Source organism: Rattus rattus, chromosome 2, assembly GCF_011064425.1.
Source record: "Rattus rattus isolate New Zealand chromosome 2, Rrattus_CSIRO_v1, whole genome shotgun sequence".
In the NCBI taxonomy this organism is placed as follows: domain Eukaryota; kingdom Metazoa; phylum Chordata; class Mammalia; order Rodentia; family Muridae; genus Rattus; species Rattus rattus.
In genome coordinates, this window is record NC_046155.1 from 101294292 (window position 1) to 101319535 (window position 25244).

Sequence of the window (25244 nt, forward strand, 5' to 3'; positions counted from 1 at the left end):
GCTCTGGAAAAAAAAAAAAAGACATGAGAGTAGAGTAGTGGGCTACGGAAATATGGTTATGCCATCTCATGAAAATATTCCTGTGAATACATTAAGTTACATTAAGTGTTAAAACTATCCTGGGTAAAACTGGACTCTGTACTAGCCCTAAATTCCTAAGGTAAACTGGTCCTATACAATATGAGCTAAAGGTTACCTGCCTGACCATGTAGCTGTTACCTCTCCACTACTGTAAACAGCTTCTGCAAACAACGCTTGTTATCTGTATACATTACAATGGTGGTTTTTTTTACCCTTAAAAACTTAAACCAAATGGAACTCAGGGTTGCTTCCTCTTAATCTGCCTGGGACTGGTGGTTAATGAAGACTCCATTCTGCTTACTTAGGCCTCTTGGGATTTTTTTCTCTTCAGGTGCCCTGTAACAGTAGAAGAGGACAGAAGAGAGAGAGAGAGAGAGAGAGAGAGAGAGAGAGAGAGAGAGAGAGAGAGAGAGAGAGAGAGAAAAGAGAGGGTAAAAGGCAATGACTATAAAGTACATAAAAATGCATGTGTGATAATTGCCTTGTAAAAGTCACTATTTTGTGCAACGAATGCATGCTAATAAAAAGTACATTCATAAGATGGCATTAGGTAGTTCAATATTCATTTTTATTTTGAACTCATTCATGATTGTTGGCAGAATCTGATTGTCCCAAATACTGATGATTTCATTTTTCTTATTTTCAATAATGGCTACTCATTACCAGCTGGACACATGTTCCCTGAACCAGTGACTGACTGTCTTTTTAAGTCTTACTAGAGTGAGTTCTGGGTTGCATACTTAAGTTTTTACTAAGGGCATAACCCATATAAATTCTGAAACAGTATGAGTCTTGCATTTAAAATAATTGGGCATACAGTTCCCTCTTTGCTCAGTCTAATCTCCTGTAGATGGATTGAAGCAGCTTCAACCATGCAGCTGACAACAGTAGTCTAAGGGATTGTCTGGAAGTTAAGGTAGAACTCTCATTCCTAGGGAACCTCACAGGGAAGGCTTCCTTCTCATACTGCTCTACCTACTTACTCTGAATTTCACAAGAGAAAGGCTCTCTATTTGTGCTATTGTGGAGTCTTTGATTACATGACTTTTTAGTTCAATATATTCTGATTAGTTTCCCCCTCCTTCAATTCCCCCAGATCCTCCGTGTTAACTCAAGAGCACCACACCTTTTCTTTCTCATTAGAAGAGCTGGGTGCGATGGTGCCCACCTTTAATCCCAGCACTCTGGAGGACAAAGGCAGGTTGAGTGAGGCTTTGTTGGAGTAGTTGTGGCCTTGCTGGAGTGTGCCACAGTGTGCCACTGTGGGTTTGGGATTTAAAATCCTTATCCTCGCTGCCTGGAAGTCAGTCTTCTAGCAGCCTTCTGATGAAGGTGTAGAACTTTCAGCTCCTCCTGCACCATGCCTGTCTGAATGCTGCCGTGCTCTCCCATCTAAGGAACTGAACCTCTGAACCTGTAAGCTAGATATAATTAAATGTTTTCTACGAGTTGCCTTTGTTATGGTCCTTGTTCACAGCAGTAAAAGCATAACTATGGCAGGGAGGCAGCCAAGAACCAATGGAGGAGACCTTGGCTGGGACTCAGTACACTGATTATATGGAACCTGAAGAGGCCACATCCTGTAGCCAGGCAGGAACCCCAGTGGAGACACCAACCCACTCACAATTTCAACCCAAAATTTATCCTGTCTACAAGAAATGCAGGCATGGGCCAGGGAGCAGAGACTGAGGGAATGGCCAACCTATAACCAGCTCAACTTGAGACCCATCCCATGGGCAAGCACCATCCCTATTAATCATACTCTATTATGCTGGCAGACAGGAGCATGTTGTCCTCTGAGAGACTTCATCCAGCAGCTGATGCAGACAAATACAGACACTCACAGCCAAACAGTGACTGGAGCTTGGGGAATCTTATGGAAGAAGAGGAGGAAGGATTGTGGGCCCTGAAGGAAATAGGAACTCCACAGGAAGACCAACAAAATCAACTAACCTACACTCTTGGGGGTCTTAGAAACTGAACCATTAACCAAAGAACATACGTGGGCTGAACCTAGGCCTCCCTGAACATATGTAGCAGATGTGCAGCTTGGCTTTCATGATGGTCACGAACAACTGGAGTGGGGCCTATCCCAAAAGCTGTTGTTTGTACTTGTATGTCTACTACCTGGGCTGCCTTATCTGGCCTCAGTGGGAGAGGAAGCACCTAGCCTCACAGAGACCTGAAGTACCTGGGTGGGGAGGGATACCCACAAGGCCCGCCACCCACTCAGAGGAGAAGGGGGGGCATATGGGAGAAAGGTTGAGGAAGGGGTTGACTGGGAGGGGGCCAGTGAGCAGGAAGTAAAGTGAATAAAAATTTACTACGAAATAAAGCTTACTACAATAATTAAAATAAAAAAGAAACAAAGGAAGAAAAAACGCAAAAAGAGCACAAGAGACAGAGATAATGCATTTATATTATATATACACAGAAATCCCATAGAAAACAAAATTGGAAACCATAATGTGTAAGAAAAATATCTGTAAGGTAAAAAATGCCAAGAAAAACTTTTGTTATTTGTTTTTTTCCAGAGCTGAGGACCAAACCCAGGGCCTTGTGCTTGCTAGGCAAAGGCTCTACCACTGAGCTAAATCCCCAACCCCTAAACTTTGAAAAATAATATTAAGTTCATTTTCTGCTGGCCTTCTAGTGTTGGGAAGGTGCTTGCCCTTAAGTGTGTTTTGTATACTCAATCAGATTCAGTAGGAGAAAATGAATTCCTTCTATGTCAGCAGTTGTCAACTGAAGATAGCATTTGGGTTAGGGATGGGCTGTGCACTTCTCCTCTCAGCTCTGGGATCCCATCTCGAGTGGACATGTATGCACCCTATGCGTGCTGCCACAGTGTCTATTTGACTTTTTAGGGGCTTTCATCCTGTTGTGTCTAGAAACTCTTGATTCTTGGATGTCTTCCACTCTCACCAGTTCTAACAATCTCTCCACCTCCTTTTTCACAGAGTTCCCCAGCCCTGAGGAGGAGGGATCTGATAAAGACATCCCTTTTAGGACCCAGAGTTTCAAGAACTCTCACTGTGCATTGTTTGACTGTAGGTTTCTGTATTTGTTCCCATCTGCTATAGGAGGAAGCTTCTCTGATGATGGCTGAGCAAAATACGGATCTATGAATGTAGCGTTGTGTCGCTGCATTCCTTTTTTTTTTAAACAGACTTAATTCATTTATTTTTTATGTATAAAAAAAAACCCTTATGTGGTAGCCACAGCTGCTGCCTGCATCCTCTGAACAGAGACACTGGTGTGGGTTTTCACAAGACAGCCAGTGAATTCTTGATAAGGGGACTTGGTGAACACCGTCTCTTTCCAGAGGTCAGGGGTCAGGTAGCTGTAGGTTTTGGAGATGACATCAAAGGTGGCCTTGGCAAAGTTGCCCAGGGCTGTAGTGCAACCCCTGGCTGTAGTGTAGCAATAATCTATACCGGCCATCATCAGTAGCTTCTTGGGCACAGGAACAGAGACAATGACAGTGTCTCTGGGGGCAGGGACGAGACGCACCAGCACAGAGCCACAGCGGCCTGTCACCTTGCATGGAACAGTGTGGGGCTTGCCAATTTTGTTCCCCCAGAAGCCTCTCTGCATGGGGATGATAGAAAGCTTGGCCAGGATGATGGTCCGTCAGATGGAAGTGGCAACCTCCTTGGAACACTCAACACCAAGACCAACGTGTCCATTGTAGTCCCCAATAGTGACGAAAGCCTTGAACCTGGTCCGCTGGCCAGCCCGAGTCTGCTTCTGCACTGGCATGATTTTCAGAACCTCATCCTTTAGAGATGCACCCAGGAAAAAGCCAATAATCTCAGATTCCTTAGTGGGCAGGGAGAACAGGTAGATCTCCTCCAAGGACTTGGTCTTCATGTCCTTAACCAGGCGGCATAGCTTGGATGGGAATCCACTCCTTGTCTTCAGCTTTACCTCCCCGAGCCCCACGGCCTCGACCACGACCGACTGTGGCCCCTAAGACCGCTGCCGAATCCTCCGCAGAAGCCTCAGCGGCCTCCTAATCCTGGGCCCCCGGGGTCCTCCGGGCCCTGTCCCTACACTGGCGTCATCCGCCATTGGTGTTTTCCTGAAGAAGAAGGCTAATTCCTTTAGAAGAAGTGTTAGGTTTTCCCCCTTGGTCCGTGGTCTGTCTAGTGTAAGGTTCTTGGTCACCTGAGCAGCATCAGGCATGCATTTCGTCTCATGGAGTGGGCCGTCAATCAGGTAGTGGTTGATCGCTCCCATGTTTGTGCCACTATTACAGCAGTGTATCCTTCAGGCGATTCGCTACTGTTGAGCACAGGGTTTGTAGCTTGGTCGGTATTGACCTTTTTCCTCTGGTAGCACGCAGTGTACCTTCCAGTACTACATCAGTCAGTAGAGACGACGGATCTAGCTAGGCACCACTTTGACTTCTCCATGTTCAGTGAGTTATGTCGGCGTTGTCTTCAGCAAAAGGACTTAAGAATCACTTTGTAGAGCGCAACCAACAGCCTTGGCAATAGATTCGATCGTTTGGGAATTTTTATGAGGCCCCTCTGGTCAACAATTCAACTAGATTTGGCCCATTCCTGGCACTGGAGGCTTCACTTCGTTCTGAGGATATTTAGTTATGGATTTGTCTTCCTCCTTATTTGCTGATACCACTTAGATTTCTTTCATATTTCCTCAGTGTCTTAAAGCTGTATTGTCCAAGTCTTTTATAGGCTTGCTTACAGTTACATCTAGATAGTTTTTTTTTTTTTTTTTTTTTTTTGAGGCTATGGTGAAAGTTATTGTTTTTCTTATTTCGGTATTTGTCATTTGTATATAGAAAGACTACTGATTTTTGTGTCTTAACTTTGTAATATGATGGTTTGCTGGAAGGGTTTTTTTTTCTTTTATCAGCTGTAGAATGTTCCTGTTGTTTAAGGGTCATTTATGTATAAAATTCTGAAATCCACAAATAGAGATACTTTCCTTTGATCTACTTCAGTTGTCTGATTGCTCTGGCTAAAACTTCAAGTACTATATTGAATAAGTAGGGAGAGAGTGGGCAGCCTTGTCTTGCTTCTAGTTTTAGTGTAGATGTTTGAGTTTCTTTATGCTTTGGCTGATGTTGGCTTTCTGTAAATTGACTTTATTATTTTGAGGTATGTCCCTTTTCTCGCTAGTCTCTCCAGGACTTTTATCATGAAGGTGTGTTGGATTTTGTCAAAGGCCTTTTCTGCATCTATGAGATGATAATATGGGTTTTGCCTCTCAGTCGTTTTCTGTGGTGGATTAAATTTATCAATTTACATATGTTGAGACATCCCTGTATCACTGGTATAAAGCCTACTTGCTCATGATGGATGATGTTTTTCATGTGTTTTTGGATTCAGTTTGCAAGTCTTTTATTGAGGATTTTTGCATATATGCTCATATATGCTGTAGGGAAATTGCTCTGTAATTCTTTTCCTTTGTTAGTCTTTGTGTGGTTTAGATATCAGGGCAATTGTTGCCTCATTAAAAAGAATTAGGCCGTGTTCCTTCCATTTCTATTTTTGGAGAATTGTTTGAGGAGTACTGGCATTAATTCTTCTTTGAAAGTCTGATAGAATTCTGTGTTGAATCCATCTGGTCCTTGGCTTCTTTTGGCTGGGAGACTTTTTCTTTCTTCTATTTTACTAGAGTTACAGCTTCAATTAAATTGCTTATCTGATCTTGATTTAACTTTAATAGAATATATCAAGTATTAAATAGTACACATCAAGAAATTTATTAATTTTATTCAAAATTTTTCCAATTTGGTAGAGTACAGATTTCTAAAGTATATCCTTATGATTTTCTGGATTTCCTCAGAGTATGTTTTCAATGTCCTACTTTTTGTCATACACACAAAAATTGGTTGATTGATTTAACTCTTAGAAGTTTGGAGGTGACTTTGTGAAAGAGGGATTCTAGCTTCTGAGGCATGATCACTATCTGATCATACAGGTATCTCATGGCAAATGCTGGCCAGGACCACTGACTCTATGACCTGGTACCTGAAGGTCATAATGAGGGTGAGCTAAGGAATACAAACTGTAGTTAGCATAGTTTAAATGATTCAGATAAAGCATATGAAGGAAACCCTACCCTTTTCTTCATGGTCAAAATGCTTGTGCAAACCAAGTTCCACATCTTAACAGAGCACCTGATATTTTTCTTAGTGGGGAAAGACTAATGGCTCTGGTGTTAAGAATAGCAATGAAATAGAGATGTCAGTTCTAAAAACTTCTCTTCAGTTCATACAGAGGATAAAACAGGGGCAATAGACAAGAAAGGCAGCATAAGGCATCCAGACCAGGAAGGATCTCTATTCACAAATGACATAATTTCTATGCAGAAATTCCAAGGCATACATACACAGGAAAAAGATATATTAGAACTAATGAGTTCAGCATGCTGTGAGATATTTGGTTAATGTGAGCTGTCTTTGATGAGAGGAGAGCGAGGAGACAGCAGAACTAAACAGTACTGGGACACAAACAGCATTGCTAGAAAAGCTGCTGAAACTTGAACTTTGGTTCATTATTCCTTGTCTTTTTTTAAAATCCTCATAGTTATTTATTTGAACTATGTAGTCAATGGCAACCCGATGTTAGGTAGCTAGAGGACTACCAGAAGTCCTACTGGCTTGCCATTTGTTCTCCTTTTACGTCCTTTTTACTGTCCTTCCTGTTTCTGTGTTATTCCTTTAAATTCCCATTTTGATAAATAGACCATGCTGATAGAATTTTAGATTAGAGATTATAGGAAGTGACACCATATGTGTAACACCCCTTCAAGTCTAAAATGATCTCAAAGCACAAAAGTTTCGAGACATCTGTCATCTACACGTTTTCTTATTTATTCTGTGTGTTTTGAGTGAATTTTGACCTTTACTCCTCATAGAGAATCCATTTATCAATAATGCTGTGTGACCAGAATTTTATAGCTATCCATTTATTTTTCTTTTTAAAATGAGCAGTTTTTATATTCATCAACTCAGTCACCATGTGTTGAATCCCAGAACAGAATTCATGTTTTTATGAGAGCAGATTATCGATTGGTTGAGAAATGTGAACATTAGTGTTTATCTTAGCCAGTGTTCTCTTGCTGTGAAGAGATACCATGCCCACAGCAACTCTTATAAAATAAACCATCTTATTGGGGTTTGCTCACAGTTTTAGAGGTTTAATGCATTTTCATCAGGGCACACAAGCAGATATGTACTGGAAAAGCACCTCAGAGTTCAACATCTGGATAGGCAGGCAGAAGGAAGAGAGAGACTATGGGTTTGAAATAGATTTTTGAAACTTCAAAGCCTATCCCCAGTGACACACTACCCCCAAAAAAGTCACACCTCCTAATCCTTTCAAATAGTTCCACTCCCTGGTGATTAAGTATTCAAATTTATGAGCCTATGGAGTCCATTCTCATTCAAATTTCCACAGAGTTCTTGATCCATTGGGTAATCCCAACACAGTAAAACCCACTACTCACATTTTAATTGTATATTATAGATTATTTTGTCTATTAACACCCATAAAACTCAGATGAAGTTTCTGTGCTACAAATGGTAAACTTTTTATGGGTGTTTTTGTGTGTGCTCATGCTATATGTGGGTATGAGAAGTGTAATTAAGGTGCATATGTTGAAGAGTTTTGTGTGAGTTGGGATAGGGACTCCTCATCAACTGAGGGCCTCTCTCTTACTCTCAGTACCCTTGCTGGGCTGGGGTGGGTGGTCCAGGGTTTCTTACTCCTTGGAGGCCATGTAGGCCATGAGGTCCACCACCCTGTTGCTGTAGCTGTATTCATTGTCATACTAGGAAATGAACTTTAGAAAGTTGTCATTGAGAGCAATGCCATCCCCAGCAGCAAAGGTGGAAGTGGGAGTTGCTGTTGAAGTCACAGGAGATAACCTGGTCCTCAGTGTAGCCAAGGATACCCTTTAGTGGGCCCTCAGATGCCTGCTTCACTACCTTCTTGATGTCATCATACTTGACAGATTTCTCCAGGCAGCATATCAGATCCACAACAGATACATTGGAGGTAGGAACATGGAAGGCCATGGTGGTGAGCTTCCCATTAAGCTCTGGGATGACCTTGCCCACAGCCCTGGCAGCATCAGTGGATGCAGGGATGATATTCTGGGCTGCACCACGGCCATCACGCCACAGCTTTCCAGAGGGGCCATCCACAGTCTTCTGAGTGGCAGTGATAGTGTGGACTGTGGTCATGAGCCCTTCCTTGATGCCAAAGTTGTGATGGATGACCTTGGCCAGGGGGGCTAAGCAGTTGGTGGTGCAGGATGCATTGCTGACAATCTTGAGTGAGTTGTCATATTTCTCATGGTTCACACCCATCACAAACATGAGGGCATCAGCCAAAGGGGTGGAGTTGGTAACCCTTTTGGCCTCACCCTTCAAGTGAGCCCCAGCCTTCTCCATGGTGTTGAAGATGCCAGTTGACTCCATGACAGACTCAGCACCATCATCACCCATTTGATGTTAGCAAGATCTTGCTCCTGGAAGGGTGATGGGCTTCCTGTGGATGACAAGCTTCCTGTTTTCAACCTTGACTGTGGCATTGAATTTGCCATGGTTAGAGTCACACTGGAACATGTAGACAGTGTAGTTGAGGTCAATGAAGGGGTCATTGATTGCAACAATCTCCACTTTGCCAGATGCAGAGAAAGCAGCCCTGGTAACCAGGTGCCCAATACAGCCAAATCCATTCACACCGACCTGAATTCACCATCTTGTGTATGGGATGAGGCTGGCACTGCACGAGAAGATGTGGTTGTCTCTGGAACAGGGAGGAGCAGAGAGTCCTGAGTATCAGTTTTATCATCTTACTCCACCCAGTTGTCAAATTGTTAAAGCTGGGACATCATCAGGATTTATTGACATTCCTGATCTAGAACTTTTATTGCTTGCATCTCTGTGGCAACATCTCACTTCTGCCTTATTGCCCAGAAGGCTTACATGTTGCCTTTATGTTTAAGGGCAAAGGCTACCACCAGTGCCTTTCAATCTTCTGTCCAGCCCTGTGTTTACATGGTGAACCCTATGAGGACTTTTCCTACCATTTGTTTGGATCTGGGATGGCTGTTCTGGTTTCTGCCATCCACTCCTCAAATGATCTAATTAACCCTCATTTACTGGAACTTTCTTTTCATGTGCATTGTAAATAGTTTATCCTGATCAGCTTTCTTCAAGGGTAAATACTGAAAAAAAAAACCCTTAAATATCAGTTGGTAAAAAAAAAATGCCCTTTGGCATTTGCTTTTAATATTTAAGAAACACCAATTTTCTGAATGACAGAAACATACATTTAAAAATGGTACAGTGTTGACACTTGTTAAAGTTGGATAGTGGATATATTATTTTGTGGATACATGAGAATTTTCACAGTACAAAGTAAAAAAAGAAATACAGAGAGGAATTGAAAATACTAGCCTTTAGTCACATAGGAAGGGTGTCTAGTGGTTAAAAGCAGCACACTCCTTGTTTATCTGTCATATATAGGTTAGTGCATTTTCTATATATTGTTCTATTCTTAGAACTTCTTTATGAAAATTATACTTTTGTTTCACTTTGAAATTCTTGTCATAGTTGATTGTCCCAGGCAAGGGATTGGATTTTAAACAAAGATATTATGATTTGAATATGAAATGTTCCCCAAAGGCTGAGATGTTTTGAGTATTTGGTCTCCAGCTGGTGATGCTATTTGGGAAGGGTATAAAACCCTGCTGGAGTTAGTGGATCACTGGAGATGAACCTCAAGTCTTCATAGCCCAACTTCATTTCCTGCTCACTTTATGCCTTTTGACTGTGGATGCAATGTTACCAAAACATCCTCCTGTTCCTGCCACCATGCCTTCCCTATCTGATGTCATGTCTTCCTCATCATAATGAAGTATGGTCTTGAACTGTGGGCCCAAATAAACACTCTCTTTTAAGTAGCATTTGTCAAGGTATTTTATTATATGGTAACAGAAAAGTTAACTAAGAAATAGGCTGTCCAAAATTTGGTCCTGTTACTATCTGGAGCTGGATAATTACTGGTGTTATTGTTTGTTTGTTTTTTGTTGTTTTGAAGGCTGTCCTGATTGCTGTTGAATGTTTGGCAATATTCCTACTCTATAGCAACAAGAGACAAGTTGCCAGTGGCACTGCTGTGTGTGTCTTCTTTCCATTCCGGCATGGCAACCTAACATGTCTCTAGACATTGATAAATGTCTCTCAGGGAAAAGGTCAAAGTTACATAGAGTACCAAAGTGCTGAATTATGATGAAACAACCTTTAGGTGAATTTTGTCTCTGTATGCTAATGGGGTTGATAAAACAGTCAGACACCATAGATTTTCTATGCTAGGATAAAAGATTGGTTGTGGGTATTATAAATAACTAATTTAAGCAGAAAGTGTTGTTTCTAGAATTTTTTAAAAACAATAACATCAGTTGGTTTGATACCTGGACCCCCTCAGTTTCAAGTTTTATTTTATGTGGTGTTTCTCTTTTTGCATTAAATTCTCATAGGGTTCATGAATGTCCTACTTTTTATTTTTGATACTTTTTAAATGCAAATCTTCTGAGAGTTGCTATTTTCATCATTTGTAGAATATGACCTTTTTTCTTCCTATATATGGATACAACTGCATAGTACTAGTATTTTATTTTTTAGTGTAATGCCAGTTTCACAGTATCTTTTGCTTAGGTTTGAGGGGGTATGGAAATTTATTTGATAAATTTTGTGGTTCTGGGCACAGTGTAAATGAGACATTTTCAAGTGCTGCAGTATATAAATAAGTGAATATTTTCCTTGGCTCAGTCTTGTACCATAACTAGCCAGTAACTCTTGCATTAACTTCTTCAACTGTAAGTGCGCCCATACATACTTCTGATTTAATAAAAACCTTAAAGTAGGTTTTTGTACTAATATATTTATAACACGCAGGTGTTTGACATAGAAACATAAATTACACATGAGTAAAATTGGTTCAGGGAAATACTAAAATGTGCTAGGGAGGATATTAAAATATTATTTTACAATCCAACATGAACATTTTTCAGAACTAGTTGAGAGTTCAGGGCTCTGTTACATGATCCATTTTCTCTCTTGAACATTTCTAGTCTTAAGTGGTTTTTATCCTTTCTCAATTTCTCTTGAAAAATTTTAAATTATGATTTTACTAGTCTAGTTGTACAGTTTCTTCTTTTGGAACACATATCAAGATCTGAGTACTGAAAACAATCCATATAATTTTCCCAATGCTTTTATTTGTTAGTTCTTTTTAATTACACTTTTAAATAGAAACCATACAGTGTATGTGTCTTGCTTCATAAGAACCACAAATATGCTAGTTAGCCTATTTAGAGTCATAGGCATATTTTATGTTATGGTAAAAAATAGTGACCACATTTTAAGCTAATGTGAGAAAAACAACATTGTTATATGAATTCTGTTAAGGCATTGAAGCTGGTGAAGGGTGGTCCCTGAAATTCAAGCATGCTAATTTAATTTGCTTCATTAAAGGTATGCATTTAACATACTAATTGAGTGCTCACTAAGTGGCAGTTGTAAATTTTTATGTATTTTTATTAAATGTATTTTTATTAAATAGGGTTTATTTCACTGTGCTGCTCAGGCAGGACTTGAATTCCTGAGCTCAGGCCATCCTCCTGCCTCAGCCTCCTGAGACACTGGCCCTACCCTTTCTCTCCTTCAGCTTTCTTTTCGACAATTGTTTCTCATGAATTATACATTTTTTTCAGGTAATAAAATTTTGATATAAGGGAAAATAGGATCAATGATTATTGAGAAATTAACCAAAATTAATTAGATAACTAACAAATTGACAATCTTAATTACACACTTGTTTGCAGAATGATATTCATATGGCCAAGTTCCTCCTCTTTTGTTGTGCCCCTAGATGACCCATCTCAGGAGACTGTCTCTTATTGCTGATTTGCAAGGAGGTTGTACCCTCTACCCAGAGTCACACTAGACTCCCAATCTTCCCCGGTGCATGTGTTCTTTTTGATAGTAGCTGTGATCTGATAATATCATAGAGTTCATCATAGGGTTCTTAGTTTACTCTTCCCCTTCCAAATTTTTACAAAAATTTTGCCTAGTGTCCTTAGCATGTGGATTGGTTCAGAGAACTCCATTGTGTTACAAGGATCCTTGTAGCTGGCAGCTAGGTCTTTGCTAACAGCTATTTATGCTACTGTTCTCTGGTTCTTAGCAGTTCAAACTGAAAACCCTGGAAGATCTTTGACGTATGAACACTGACCCAAAAAGACTGATAGTCCATACCATCAGTCATTATATTTCAGTTGTTAAAATTATTGCTTATTCAAATTATAGTGACTACCATTTTGGTCATATGTTATGCCATGGGCTTCACTTGTAATTTCTGAAACAGCTCACTGTCCTTATTGTGGTAGGTTCTCGGACTAGCACATTTACTTCAGGCTGGGTAATTTGTGAAAAAAAGAAGTTTATTATCGTACGGTCCAAAGGTTCTCAAGCATGGCTCAGCATCCATTTGGTTTCTGTCAAGGGTTCTTATCGTGTATCACAACTAAAAGGAGAAATGGAAGGGGAAAGATGTGCATTCCTGAGGACGATCTAAGAAGGAAGTCATCAGCCAGCTTTCAGAATCCTCTCATTTTTAAAGATGCCTCTACTTGATAAAGATTTTCTCTATTTTCTATTATTTAACCAGAAATTCCATTTTATAATATTTAGTAGATTTATAGTATATGTCCTAGTACCTATGTGACTTTTTATTTTATTCATTTATTAGAATATTGTTTACTTAACTATGTTTTAGGGGATGAGTATGGCATGATGAATAAAACTGTCCCATCTTCTACCCTTACTGAGCTTGTAGTCTACTGGGGAAGATAGACTAATCATCAAAGGTTTTTGAAGGGACTCTACACCACCTGCCCTTCTTTTTACATCCACACCTGGCATTGTCATTTGTATTGGCTGGTTTTGTGTCAACTAGACACAATCTAGAGTCATCAGAGAGGAAGGAACCTCAATTGAGAAAATGTCTCCAGAAGATCCAGTTGTAGGACATTTTCTGTTAGTGATAAATGGTGCCATTCCCTGGCTGGTAGTGCTGGGTTCTATAAGAAGGCAGGCTGAGCAATCCAGTGAAAGCCTCCATCAGCTCTTGACTCCAGGCTCCTACCCTGCTTGAGTTCCTGTCCTGATTTCTTCCATTGATGGCGTATGAGCTGGAAGTGTAAGCCATATAAGCCCCTTCCTTCTCAACTTGCCTTTGGTCATTGTTGCAGCAACAGAAAACCAAACTAAGACATCATTGAAAACAGAAAATGTTTTGGGAACATTTAAACCTTATTCCACTTTCCACAATGCATTTGAAACTTTTCTTTATCAAGAGTTTATGGCACTAGCATTGATTATCTGGAGAATTTGTCCTTATAACTTTCTTTTTGAAGTTCTTTAAAAAATAATCTATCCATCCACCTATCTATCTATCTATCTATCTATCTATCTATCTATCTATCTATCTATCTATCTATCTAATATGTATGGTGTTTGTGTACCATGTGTAAGCTTGGTGCCTGTCGGGGACAGAAGAGGATGCTGTATCTTTCCTCTTGACTTACTGATGGTTGGGACTCACCATGTAAGTTCTGGGAATTGAACTGGTATCATCTGGAAGAACAGCCCAGACTCTTCTTGAGCTATTTCTCCAGCTCGCTTTCTTGAGCGTTCATATACTCTTGAGTTTAAGCAGTCTAGGAGACCCATAAAATAGTTTTTATTTCAGAGGTTTAAAAATCCTTCCATGATGTAAACAATGTTAATTACTTAGGATTGGACTTCCTATGCAGGAGCTCATTCCTGGGGATGATTTCTCTCTCCACAGCCATGACCATATGTGGCTCTTCATCTAGGGGTGGAATCACATGGAATTTCCTTTTTCATGTTTACACATGTTAACTGTTATTGTCATTGTATTTGGCTTGTTCAGACAATCATAGTGATGAGATTTTGTAGGTACAGTTTTCCGTGTAATTAGGGAAATTCATAGGGGAAAGCATCTAGTGAGTACTGTCCAGAGCCCCTGGCTCTTAAACCCCCCCTCTCCTCCCATGTTTTTTTCTGAGATTCAGGTGTAGAGGTTGGGTTGCAAATATATCAATTGGTGTTCAACATCCCAGAGTCCCTGACTCTGCATTTTGACCAGCTGTGGGTCTGTGTAATAATCCCTATCTATTGAGAACAGGAGGTTCTTTGGTGAGGGCTGAGAGCTATGCTTATCTGTGGAATTAGGGTAAGCATTGAAAGTACAGTTAGAAATTATATTGGTTTAGGAAAATGGAAGTAGTAGGTTTCCATCTCAAGTCTATTATCACTCCAGATATGGGTAGGGTGTAATAGAGATTTTTGGTTATGATTGTAATGCTACATGTCAATGTTAATATCCCGCCACTTTTTAAAAAATAGGTTGATGTTTCCTTATTTCATAAATGCTATATTTACTTTTTTCTTGATAAATGAGAGATAATTAACAGGATAAAAAAAGTAAAGCATTCTTTATTAACCCTTGAATAACTGAGATCTTTTCCCCATTTTTCTTTTCTCCTTGTGTTTCCATAATTATAACTCTTTCAAAATTTCATTTAATTTTAGAAACCATGGCTCTTAAAAGCACATCAGAACAATCTTGTAAAAAGTGTAGACCTTAGAACAGCTATTTTGAGCATTTATATATTTACATAAACCTGGCGGTGCTCATCTTTGTTGATCCTTGCCCAAAGGTGTATTTTGTTTGGTCTGTATGGATGGTTCTGGAAAGTGGGATCAAAGGCAAATACTTAATAGTAGAGAATTTTTATACAGACAAATTCATATTTCAATTTCTGGAAAACTGTACCGTCTGACCACAGTAAACCTGCTTTCCTTTAGAGCAGCTGTTGGCTGAGTTGAGGGGTAGCATACTCGGACTATAGTTCTGTGTGTCATCATTTCAGCCACTGCTCCCTGGACTTTCAAAATGCTATTGAATACCACTTATGGCGGGTAATTACTGAAATCTTTTACTTTATTTGGTCTGTAGTCCTGAAATTTTTTAGTTAATTCGGTTTTTTTTTTGTTTGTTTTTTTGAGACACGTGGAGCCCTGGCTGTCCTGGATATTTGAGTTTATAGTTTACAGTTTTAAAAATATTTCAGGGTTTGTCTGTACTTTCTTTAAAGACTTTAGTTTTATCCGTATGTGTATAAGTGAAATTGCTTCACAGCTCACTGATATTCTGTTCAGTTTTTAGTGTCTGATTTTTCTCCTTTCATTTTATTTTGAAGAGTTTTTCCCAGTATATCTTTTGTGTTTCTATCAATATGTCTTCAGGCTTATACCCAGCCTTGTAGCAAACTACCTGCTGTGCAGCCCTCCCCTTCTTTTGGTCCATGCAGCCCTTCTCCTCTAACTGTCCTTCCCCACAGTAATCCTATTATCCTACTGACTAACACCAGTAGGTGTTCTATAGCAACCTGCTGGCTAGTTCCATCATGGAAGCAGGTAGGCTAACTGCAGATCTTCACTTCTCCTCCAAAACCAATCTCCCAATTTCACCCCCAACTCTGAAGCAAACCACTGTCCCCCAATCTGTAGTCGAGCACAAAGATCTTCTCCTCAAAACTACCTTCATATTCATCCTGTTGTCTAAGCCAGCAACACAGCAGGTATTCCCTGGGAACCTATTGACCAATTCTGCCATGGAAGTAAGTAGGCTAGTCAGCTAAGCAGAAAGGAGAGCCTCATATCTTTTAACTCCTCCTCCTCCTCTTCTTCAAGTCCAATTCTCCAGTCGCATCCCCAACTCTGTAGTAGACTATCTGCATAACCTTTGCTCACTTTTTGTCCTCATTCTTGGGGAACTAAGAAGAACCTGATGGAACATCCTGCTTTCCTCCCTCCTATAGACACCTCCAGCCCCATCCTCTTAGCCCATACTAAGGATCATCTCCCAATATCTAGATATCAGGAAACTCCAGTGGCTACATTCATCATGATCCCAGAATTTCCTACGAGACAGCACACAGCTACCACACCCTCCTAAGAACCAGAAAGGACAACAGAATCCAAGGAATGAAACACCCACCTAATGAAACAAGACAAAATATCATCACCTCGAATTTCAATTATCCCTAAGTCAGATTCCTAGATGACAGCATAAAAACACAATCAGGAATATTTAAGACAACATGTCTTCACCAGCAGCACTACTGCAGTAGACCCTGAGAATTAGAACAGGGTTGACATATAAGACAAGAATCTTCAAACAGCCTTTATGAATAGACTAGATGTCCTTAAAGAGGAAATGAATAAATTCTTTAAAGAAATCAATGAAAGCACAAGGAGTGGAAGGAAATGAGTAATACAGGTCAAGACTTGAAAGTGGAAGGAATCAATAAAGGAAACCCAACCTGAGGGAAATCTGGAGAGTAAAAAATTTAGTGACATAAACAGGAATCTTAGAGGGAAGCCTAGTCAACTGGACAAGAAATGGAGGAGAGAATCTCACTGAGTACACAGTAGAAGAAATGTATCCTTAGTCACAGAAAATGTTGAATCTGAAAACATTCTGGCACAATACATTCAGGAAAGCTGGGCCACTAAGAAACAGCCAAATCTAAAAATAATAGGAATAAAAGGAGAAAAGTGTCCCAAGTCAAAGTCACAGAAAAGATTTTTTTATTAATTATTTTATGTTTACATTTCAAATGTCCTCCTTCCCAGTCTCCCCTCCATGAATCCCCATCCTATCCCCCTACCCTTTGCCTCTAAGAGGCACACACCCACCTACTCCTGTCTCACTCTTCTAGCAACCCCCTTTTCTGGGGCATCAAGCCTCCATAGGACCAAAAGCCTTCCCTTCCGTTGATGCCAAATAAGGCAATCCTTTGCAACATATCCAGCTGGAACCATGGGTCCTCAAAGTGTACTCTTTGGTTGGTGGTTTGGTCCTTGGGATCTCTGAGGGATCCAGTTAGTTGATACTGTTGTTCTTCCTATAGGGTTGCAATCCCCTTCAGCTCCTTCAGTCCTTCCCATAACTCTTCCATAGGGGTCCCCAGACTCGTCCAATGGTTGACTGTGAGCATCTATCTTAGGTGCTGACAGAGCCTCTCAGAGGATAACCATACCAGGTTCCTGTCTATAAGCACATCTTGGCATCAGCAATTGTATCAGGGTTTGGTGTCTGTGGACGGGATGGATCCCAAGATGGGGTGGTCTCTGTAATGGCCTTTTCTTCAGTCTCTGCATTTCTTTTAGACAGGAACAATTCTGGGTTAAACTTTTTGAGATGGATGAGTGGCCCCATAACTCAACTGAGGGCGATGTCTCTCTACTGGAGGTGGACTCTTCAGGTTCTATTTCCTCACTGTTGGGCATTTAGGCTGATGTCATCCCCATTGGGTCTGGGGAGCATCTCCCTTCCCTGGCATCTAGGCCTTTCTAGTGGCCCTCCTCCCATTCCCCATTCCTCCCTGCTACATATTTCTATTCATTCTCCTGGCCCTCTGGGCTTCTGTCTCTTCCCATACTTGATCCTGCCCCCTTTCTTCTCTCTCCCTCCCCTTTTCCACCTAGGTCCCTCCCTCTCTCTGATTCCTATGATTATTTTGGTCCCCTTGTAAATAGGATTGAAGCATCCGCACTTTGGTCTTACTTCTTGTTAAGCTTCATATGGTCTGTGAGTTGTATCATGACTATTCTGAGCTTTCAAACTAATATCCACTTATCAGTGAATACATATGATATATGTCTCTTTGGGTTTTGGTTACCCCACTCAGGATTATATTTTCTAGTTCCATTCATTTGCCTGCAAAATTCATGAAGTCCTTGTTTTTAATAGCTGAGTAGTATTCCACTGTGTAAATGTTCCACATTTTCTCTATCCATTCTTCTGTTAAGGGACATCTGGGTTGTTTCCAGCATCTGACTATTGTAAATAAGGCTGCTATGAACATAGTGGAACACATTTGGTTTGCACAGATTACAGCAAAAATATGATTTTGATAGACACTTGGGAATATATTCTTTTACTCAGTCATCATAATTGAAAAACTGGGTTATGAGATCATGCTTTGGTGATAATTAAATTTCATATTTTTGCCTTCAAAATGTTTGTGTGCATTTTCCCACAAATTAAAGGTCAGGGAATGAATTGTTTTGGTGAAGATTGCTAGCTATACTTACTAAATGCAAAGAGAATAGCTTATATAAAATTAAGTACTACCATAAATTAAATAATCTAAATTTACATTCATGATATTTTCAAGCTCTCTAAACAAATTAACATGCAATTTCAAAGTTTTCCTTAGGCTTTCTATAAAACCAAGAGACTTGTTGGGATCTCAATGTTCAGAGAAATTATTAAAATCAAAATTATATATTCTTGTATTCAGTTCACTGGTAACTGGTTTTATTGGTTCACAGTAAAACAATACAAGTTACAGTATTTACCACAAATAGTAGTTGTAAAGGACTATGGCTTAATAGGGGATTGCTTCACACACTTGTAATGCTTCCCAGAAAAGTGGAGGTTTGGGAAAGTTTGCCTCCCCTCTTGGGATAAGAATTTGAAAACTTGGTTTAAAATAAGGTTGGTAACCAGAATGGACTCTTAAATTTTACCACGGAATGAATATGAATGATATATTATGCAAGCTAATCTGGGCATGAGTTTAGGATAATTAGTTGTTTTTATTTTATTTTATTTTGTTTCCAAGACAGTGTTTCTCTACCTAGCCCTGGCTGTCTTGGAATTCATTATATATTGATCGCGAACTCATAAGAATCTCTGTTTCATCTGCTTGGATGCTAAGATTACTGGAGTGAGCTATTAATCATGGCTCAAGTATTTTTTTCTTGTGTTATTAGCCAAAGAATTTCTAAGAATAGTATTTTATCTATAATTTCTCCTGATTGATTTGAAGAAAATATTTACCTTTATTCTAAAATAAACAAATTTGTTGATGCATCGTTCTTATTATAATTCAACTTGATGGCGGGGTTTTCCTTACAGTATTTTTTAGAACTTCTGCAATAGTATTTTCCTGTTAGACTTTTTGGAGGAATTTCAGCATAGCCATTAATAGGTAGAGCCTGGAGTAGAAAGCCTGGATCTCAATCAGGGCTATGCCACTCATTAATTAATGACTTTAGGTAGATCATATTTAACCTGTCTATTTCTTTTCCTCATCTGTAAATGCCAACAATAACCATATTCTTTTAGTTAATATTCATTTAGTTCAATGAACCATATTCATTTAGTTAATATGTAAATACATTATTCTTTTAGTCTGTAACATTGCCTTTGTCCATGTTCTCTCCCCCTTCTTGTTATAAGATCATTGTAGTCTTTGTCTTTCCCTTACCTTTCTTTTGTGGTGCTAGAGATCAAACCTAAAGACTTTGGCGTGGGGATCACCTGCTGTGCCACTGAGCGATCAGCCTATTGTAGTCTACTTTGTGTTATCTTAACAGAATACACGAGGCTGAGTTTTATTTGGTTCTAGAGGAGAAGTTCATGGTTAGGGGGCTTGCACCAGATAGTAAATAGCCTTTCTGTTGCATCATCTGTGGTGGAAGGTGAAAGGAGAAAGGAAGGGAAAATGAACAAAAATTTAAAACCAAACCAAAACCAAAACCAAAATCAAACAAACAAAAAGAAGAATGGGGAGGGGGAGAAGTAGAGGGAGAGAAAGAAGAAAGAGAATTAGAGGAGAGAGGAAGGAGGAGGAAGAAAAAAGAGAGAGATTTCCCTTCTTGTGAGAAGGAACTTTATTTTTATAATAAACTTAATCTAAAGATAACCAAACTCATTCCATAACATTAATCCATGCATGATTATACTTAAACATCAATGCCCGTGTCCAATCCTGTCATATGTGTTGCACATTGATGACGTTTAGACGGCACATTCACATTAGAGCAAGTACGTAATCAATACGATCAGTAAGAGTTAGTATCTTAATGACACAAAAATAATACCTTGAGAGGAGGCTTTGTTTCTCAGTAAGGAATAGTGTTTATCCTTGGCCTTAGCTGTTGGGCTGTTACAAGTAAATATTTGAGTTTAGGCAATTTATGTATTTATAACTTGCATGTTCATTTTTTTGAAAGCATTCAGCATTGATTTTAGAAAGTAGATGTGGTGGCATTAAGTAATTTCATTACAGACTTTAAATGTGGAGTTACAAAATAAGAGTCACATTTTTCTTTTTTTAAAAAAATGTATTTCTTAAATTACTTTATTAGCATTTCAAATGTTGTCCCCCCTACTTCCTGGTTTTCCACCCCCCCCCCGAGTTCTTTACCCCATTACCCTCCACTTTGCCTCTCAGAGGGTACTTTCCCATCCACCCTCCCACCCACCACCCTCATGCACACATCTGCCTTCACCTCACACCCTCAGCATCCTCCTTTCCTGGGGCATCAAGTCTCTATAGGATTAGGCCCATCCTCTCCCACTGAGGTGAGACAAGGCCGTCCTCTGCTACATATGTGCTGGGGACCAAAGACCGACCCATGAATGCTCTTTGGTTGGTGGTTTAGAATCTGGAAGCTATGAGGGGTCTGGGTTAGTGTATACTGTTGTTCTTCCTATGAGGTTGCCAGCCCCTTCAGCTCCTTCTATCCTTCCCCTAACTCTTCCATAGCGGTCCTCAACCTCAGTCTCCAATGGTTGGCTTTAAGTAACTGCATCTGTCTCAGTCAGCTGCTGGGAAAGCCTCTCAGAGGACAACCATGCTAGGCTTCTGTCTTCATGCACAACATAGCATCAATAATAGTGTCTGGGTTTGGCGCCTTTGCATGGGATGGATCCCAAGCTGGGCTGGTCATTGGATGGCCTTTCCTTCAGTCTCTGTTCAATATTTTCCCCTGCATTTCCTTCAGTTAGGAACAAATCTAGGTCAAAGCTCAATTTGCTGGGGATGGAGGCTGTCTATCTACTGGAGGTAGTTTCTTTGGAGTCTATCTCCCCACTGTTGTGCATTTCTGCTAAGGTCATTGTCCATTGAGTCCTGAGAGTCCAGTCCCAGGTCTCTGGGAATTCCTAGAGGTTTTCCCCCAGCCCCACAGCTGCATATTTCCATTCTTCTCATGGCCTTCTGGGCTTCTCTCCTGTTTCCCCCCCACCCTTTCCCTTCCCCTTCCCTTCTCTCTCCCAGATCTCTCCCTCTTTCTGTCTCCCGTGATTATTTTGTTCTGCCTTCTAAATGGGATTGAAGCCTCCTCACTTGGGCTTTCCTTCTTGTTAAACTTCATATGGTCTGTGAGTTTTATAATCGGTATTCTGTACTCTTTTGGCTAATATCCAGTTATTAGCGATTACATTGCATGCATGTCCTTTTGAATCTGAGTTACTTCAGTCAGGATGATATTTTCTAGTTCCATCCATTTGCCTACAAAACTGATGTCCTTGCTTTTGATAGCTGAATAATATTTCATTGTGTAATGAACCACATTTTCTGTATCCATTCTTCAGTTGAGGAATATCTGGGTTATTTCCACCTTCTGGCTCTTAGAAATAACACTGCTATAAACACACCCTTGTCCTTATGTTACGGTGAAGCATCTTTTGAGTATATGATCAGAAGTAGTATGTTGAGGTAAAATTTATAAGAAGGTTTCTTTTATCTCACACTTGATCTGGCACCATAGTGTCACATGATATCAGTGGGGTATTTTCATCTCAGTCAACAAAACGTTTCACCTGTTAAACTCCATCCTATATCACACTGCCGATGGCTACTCTCTGAGCCCAGCAACAATCTCTCTACCCATCTAGTTCCTAAGGCAGGTTGCCACCATGCCAGGCATACACATCCCAATTCCGTGGCGGCCCAGTGTGTTCAGCCACCACAGACTCTCTTGAACTCAATTAAATCACCACATGAAAGAACACCAAACACAATAACCTCTGATCCAATTGATAAGATATAATTTGCTCATCTAGACATACAAAACCTTGTACACATCCATGACTTAAGAATAATCATAACAACCTGTAGATGAATCTTAACATCTGCTGCCATTTCTCTCTTGGCTGCTCCCATTTCTCTTCCAGTGTCCTCCTCCTCTAAAACTTTTCTCCCACCCACCCTTCCTTTTCGTCCAATGACAGGCCTTGTTCTATCCTATACTTGCCTTTACCTGCATAATGACATCATCCTACAGTAGTATAGCTGGTTCTTTAGGTAGAACTATTTCCAATTTTCTGAGGAACTGCCAGATAGATTTCCAGACTGGCTGTACCAGGTTATAATCCCACCAGCAATGGAGGAATGGTCCTCTTTGTCTACATTCTTGCCAGCCTGTGCTGTCAGCTGAGCTTTTGATCTTAGTCATTCTCATTGGTGTGAGGTGGAATCTCAGAGTTGATTTGATTTGCATTTCCCTGATGACTAAGGATGTTGAACTTTTTTTAAAGTGCTTCTCTTTCTTCGGTTCTTTATGTATTTTGGATATTAACATTCTATTGGATTTAGGGTTAGTGAAGGATCTTTTCCCAATCTGTAGATTGCTATATTGTCATATTCACAATGTTTTATGCTTTACAAGCTTTTCAGTTTCATCTGTTCCATTTGTCAACTGTTTACCTTAGAGTGGGAGCCATTGGTGTTCTGTTCCAGAAATGTCCCCCTGTGGCCATGTGATCGAGGTTATTTCCCAATTTCTCCTCTACTAGATTCAGTATGTCTGCTTTTATGTGAAAGCCCTTAATCCACTTGGATTTGAACCTTGTACAAGGTGATTGATATGTGTCTACTTTCATTTGTCTACATGCAGACCATGTAGACATGCTGGTTAGACGAGCGCCATTTGTTGAAGATGTTTTCTTTTTTCCACTGTATGGTTTTGGCTTCCTTGTCAAAGATCAAGTGTCCATAGGTATGTGGGTTTATTTCTGGATCTTCAATTCTATTTCATTGATCAAGCCCTCTGTCTAAGTACCAATACCATGCAGTTTTTATCACTATTGCTCTGTAATACAGCTTGAGGTTGGGGATGGTGATTTCTCCAGAAGTTCCTTTATTGTTGAGAATTGTTTTGGCTAAACATACAAGAAGCATATAAAACCCTAATTAGATTGGACCAGAAAAGAAAATCCTCCCAGCACATAATAATCAAAATATAAATTCTACAGAACTAAGAATATTAAAAACGATAAGAGAAAAAGTTGAGGTAACATTCAAACATATACCTATCAGAATCACTCCAGATTTCTCAACAGAGACTCTAAAAGCTAGAAGGGCCTAGGCAGATATTCTACAACCTCTAAAAAACCCACAGGTGCCAACCTAGATTACTGTATCCAGAAAAATCATCTGTATCAATCATCACAGAAAGAGAAAACAAAATATTTCAAGGCAAAACCAAATTCAACCAATATCTATCCACAAATCCAGCCCTACAGAAAATACTAGAAGGAAAACTGCAACCCGAGAAGGATAACTACATCCATGAAAACACAGGAAATAAGTAATTCTATACCAGCAAAAACAAGGAAACACACACACACACACACACACACACACACACACACACACACACACACACACACACCACTGCTGCCGCCACCGCCACCACCGCCGCCACCACCACCAAAATAAGAGGAAATAACAATCACTGGTCATTAATATCTCTCAACACCAATAGATGCAATTCCCTAATACAAAGACATTAGCTAACAGAAAGGATGTGAAAACAGGATCTATCATTCGGTTGCATACAAGAAACACACCTCAGCCATAACGATGAATATTACCTTAGAGTAAAGGGCTGAAAAAAAGTTTTCCAAACCAATGTTTTTTCTTGATATCCAGTTTTTGAGTTCTTTATATGTATTTTGGGTATCAGTCCTCTACCAGATGTGTAGTTGGTAAAATCTTCCCCATTCTGTAGCCTGCTACTTTGAATGATGGCGTCCTTTGCCATACAGAAGCTTTGCAGTTCCATGAGGTCCCATTTATTACTTGTTGATTTTAGTATCTGTGATAATGATGTCCTATTCAGAAAGTCCTTTCCTATGCCAATGAGTTGAAGGCTACTCCAGTAGCGGAGAAATTCTTAACATGAATTGCAGGATTGAGTCCCAAGGTTTACAATAGTCCTGTTCAGGACCTAGCACACCAACTGGTTATCCAATACCAAACTGTAAGTCCTGAAAACATACTAACTGTTAACATTAGACAGACTGATAAGACTGTACTTACATATACAGAAGTATGTGTGTGTTCATGTATGCTGTATTTAATACTAATTAATGAAAGAAAGAGGCCATGAACTTTGAAAAGAGCAAGGAGTGATATATGGGAAGGTTTGGAGGGAGGTAGGGGGAAATGATGTAATTATGTTATACCCTCAAAAGTTAAAATAAATAATTAAAAATACTCTTAAAGATAAATAAAACTCTCTTATTGTTTAAAATTGTTTAAATATTAAGTTTGGATATGATACCAGACATGTGTATGTAGGTCAATTTTGTTAGCATATTTCTTCATTATTTAATATAAAATCATATGTATTATACACATAGCTCTAAACGCTGGGAAACAGTAGATACAAAGTAATGTATTTTAAAAGTGGCTTTGAAATCAATATTCCCTAAAGACAAATCTTCTACCATACATAGAAAACATTTTATCTGAAACTGTAAGTTCATATACCCCCAGATGAAAATTTACCAACATTTTGAAAAATATCTTAAATGTATTCAAATAATTCCCACTATTTATAAGTAATCTTTGTTCTCAGTGCTGCAGAGAGGATCTTTTCCTTGAAATGCGGGTGTCAGTGCAGATAGCTGCACTGCATTGCTATGACGTAGCTTCTGACTTCAGGACGTGCTTGCCCCTCTAGAGGGCAGTGCTCCACTTCTGCATGTCAAACCCAGGGAAGCCAGGCTGCCTCCCTGAGAGGTCGGACATGGTTCTTGTGGCTCACTGTCTCTTACTCCAAATAGTCATTTAACGAGACAGGCCTTGAATCAAAAAATATCACAATTTCCCCCCAAATATTTGATTTGGAATTTTAAGGACAATTTCTTTGGCTTTTCTTCTGTGTTTTCTAACACCAGGTAGAAGGCTATTGACTTATACTCCACATTTCG

The 25244-nt window shown here is 39.8% G+C and overlaps 2 pseudogenes; both read right to left on the reverse strand.

Annotated features, from left to right (window-relative positions):
* Positions 1–3288: 3288 nt before the first annotated feature.
* On the reverse strand, positions 3289–4155 carry LOC116893980 (annotated as a pseudogene).
* Positions 4156–7821: 3666 nt separating this feature from the next.
* Positions 7822–8743, reverse strand: LOC116893981 (annotated as a pseudogene).
* Positions 8744–25244: the final 16501 nt, after the last annotated feature.